This window comes from Martes martes (genome assembly GCF_963455335.1).
Source record: "Martes martes genome assembly, chromosome: X".
Lineage (NCBI taxonomy): Eukaryota > Metazoa > Chordata > Mammalia > Carnivora > Mustelidae > Martes > Martes martes.
In genome coordinates, this window is record NC_137897.1 from 85,143,505 (window position 1) to 85,146,910 (window position 3,406).

The window sequence follows — 3,406 nt, forward strand, 5'->3', positions numbered from 1 at the left end:
AGTTATAAGGAAGTATTTCTGGATTGTCAGACTAAGGACTCCCCCCCCAAAAATCTGCTCTTCCATAAAATGAACAAGAACATAAAGAAACATTGTCAAAATGAGCCTTTTCAGAACTCTGAAAATTGACCCAAATCATTCACCCACCCAAGAACTATTTATTCAAGAAAAATGGCTGAATCTCAATAAAAGCAACGAGCTTTGTGATGTTTTAACTCGCTCTGTTCCCATTCCCCTCTCCCCAGCTCACTGGGAGCCTTACAAACTAACAGCTTTACAACTATGGTAGTTGTGAGAACCGGTAACCTGGCAGCCCCTGGAGGAGGCAAAGTGGGTTTTGAGCTCTCTCATTTTTAAGGGAAAATTGAGCTCCCTTATTTTCAGAAAATTGCAATTGTCAATACTTGACCTTCTTAACACCTTCCTGGAAATTTGACCTGCTGGGCTTGTCTTTATCTGAACTCACTCAGAACCATCACTCACTCACTGTGAACCATCTGTTCCCTGGGCCATTTAAACAAAATAATAGTGCTAGAAAATTATGGAGGCAGAGCAAATGTTATGTTAGGTGGGGTACTCAGGGAGGTGTTCATTTATAAGGTGATGTTTATTCAGACACCCAACCTAAAATGGTGGAGCGAGCCACGTAGCTGTTCGGGGGCAGAAGAAGGTATTTTAGGCTGAAGTAAGAGCATATACTAAGGCCCTGAAGTGGGAGCATGCTTGGTTTCTTTCAGGAGAAGATAACTTGATTCTAATCTTTCTTCTATCTTTACTGACTCGGGGATTCACTGGCTCTCATGACTTCAATGGCCATCCCTATAGTACTCCCCACGAGGCCTCTGCTACACTGTCTCCATATTCAGAACTCATTCAGAAAAGTTTTCATGAAACACTGCTTCTGTCAAGGTATTCTCCTGCTTAAGAACGTCTAGGTGATTTCTATTTGCCTACAATAAAAAAAGTCCAAATTCCTCCCCAATTCTCCAAAGCCCTGCACCAATGTGATCTTGTGTTCTATTTAGTACTTGTGCTGTTTTATAGACTTTGATTCCACTCCTATCCTGACCACTTCAGTTCAGCCTGTCACTCTCTCCTGGATGTAATTTTTTTTTTTTTATCGTGGCAGAATATACATAAATTTTACCGTTCTAACTTTGAAGTAATTACTGATAATGAAGCTTACTTTTGCCATTTTGTTATTTGTTTTCTTTTTCTTAAAAAGATTTTATTTATTTATTTGAGAGAGATAGAGAGAGAGACGGAGCATGAGCAGGGGGGAAGGGCAGAGAGAGAGGGAGAAGCATACTCCCTGCTTAGCAGGGAGCTGACCTGGAGCTCCATCCAGGACACTGAGATCATGGCCTGAGCCAAAGGCAGACACTTAATCGACTGAGCCACCCAGGCGCCCCTGGTATTTGTTTTCTATATGTCTTATATCTTTTTTTTTTTTTTTTTTGTTCCTCATTCCTTTCGTGATTGTCCTCTTTTGTATTTGGTTGAGTATTTTTGTAATGACACATTTTGATTCCTTTCTCATTTCCTTTTGTTTATATGCTGTAGATATATCCTTTGTGGTTACCACAGGGATTTACATATAACACCCTCAAGTTATAGGAATTTATTTTATTTTATTTTTTATTATGTTTAGTTAGCTAACATATAGTACCTCATTAGTTTCTGATGTAGTGCTCAACAATTCATTAGTTGCATAGAACACCCAGTGCTCATCACAACACGTGCCCTCCTTAATACCCATCATCCTGTTACCCTATCCCCCATGCCCCTCCCTTCTGTAGACCTTGGTTTGGCTCCCAGAGTCCAGAGTCTCTCATGGTTTGCCTCCTTATCTGGTTTCTTTCTATTCAGTTTTCCCTCCCTTCCCCTGTGGTCCTCCATGCTATTCCTTATGTTCACATGTGAGTGAAACCATATGATAATCGTCTTTCTCTGTTTGACTTATTTCATTCAGCATAATCCCCTCCCAGTTCCATTTATGCCAATGTAAGTGGTGGGTATTCAACCTTTCTGATGGCTGAGTAATATTCCATTGTACATATGAACCACATCTTCTTTATCCATTCGTCTGTTGAAGGGGGTCCTGGCTCCTTCCATGGTTTGGCTATTGTGGACATTGCTGCTATGAACATAGGGGTGCACGTGCTCCTTCTTTTCACTACATCTGTATCTTTGGGGTAAATATCTAGTAGTCCAATTGCTGGGTCATAGGGTACTTCTATTTTCAACATCTTGAGGAGCCTCCATACCGTTTTCCAGAGGAACTGTACCAGCTTCCATTCCCACCAACAGTGTAAGAGGGTTCTATAGGAATTTATTTTAAATTGTTACCAACTTAACTTCAATTACATACAAAAACTGTATTATAATATATTACAGCTCTGTCAGTCTCTATGTTGATAACATCAGAGATTCCATCTTTAGCTCCTTTGCTCAGGCTGGTAGCACTGGCAAGATGGGCAGGGGTCGTGGTCTTCATACTACTAGGAGGGTTGGTAGCCACCAAAGAGATCAGAAGTGGCATGATAAACAGCACAAGAACACCCATTTGGGCACATCTCTAAAGACAAACCCTTTTGGAGGTGCTTCTCATGCAAAGGGAATTGTGCTGGAAAAAGGATGGGAAATTCTGCCATCAGGTAGTATGTCAGGCTCCAGGTAATCAAGAATGGCAAAAAGAATCACAGCCTTTATACCCAATGATGGCTGTTTGAATTTTATTGAGGAAAACGATGAGGCTCTGGTTGCTGGATTTGGTCACAAAGATGATGCTGTCAGTGACATTCCTGGAGTTTGTTTTAAGGTTGGCAAAGTAGCCAGGGTCTCTCTTTTGGCTTTTTACAAAGGCAGGAAGGAAAGACCAAGATCATAAGTTTTGATGGTGAAAATATGACAATAATAAATTCTTATATGCCAAATTATACATGTGTACCCATTAACACAGATTTGTTATTTTTAATGCATTTGAATTTTAAATATGATGGAAAATAAAAAGTGGAGTTACAAACCAAAATTATAAAAATACTGATGTTATATTTGTGTATTTGTCATTTATCAAAGATCTCATATTTTCATATGATTTTGAATTACTGTTTAGTGTTTTTTCATTTCAATTTGAATAACTCCTTTTAGCATTTTTTTGTAGGATAAGTCTAGTGGCAATGAACCATCTCAAGTTTTATTTGGAAATGTCTTAATTTCTCCTTCATTCATAAAGATCAGTTATGTTGAGCATGAAATACTCAGTTGATAGGTTATTTTTCTTTCAACACTTTAAATATATCATGTGTTTTCCCTCCAAGTTTTCTGCTCAGCAGTCCACCGATAAACTGATTGAGGATTTCTTGTATGGGACCAGTCACATTTCTTTTGCTACTTTCAATATTCT

The 3,406-nt window shown here is 39.0% G+C and overlaps 1 pseudogene across 1 annotated transcript; it reads left to right on the forward strand.

Annotated features, from left to right (window-relative positions):
- Positions 1-2,473: 2,473 nt before the first annotated feature.
- On the forward strand, positions 2,474-2,890 carry LOC308359955 (small ribosomal subunit protein uS12-like; annotated as a pseudogene). Its single transcript has one exon. The product of its transcript is annotated as a small ribosomal subunit protein uS12-like (transcript).
- The last annotated feature ends 516 nt before the right edge of the window (positions 2,891-3,406 follow it).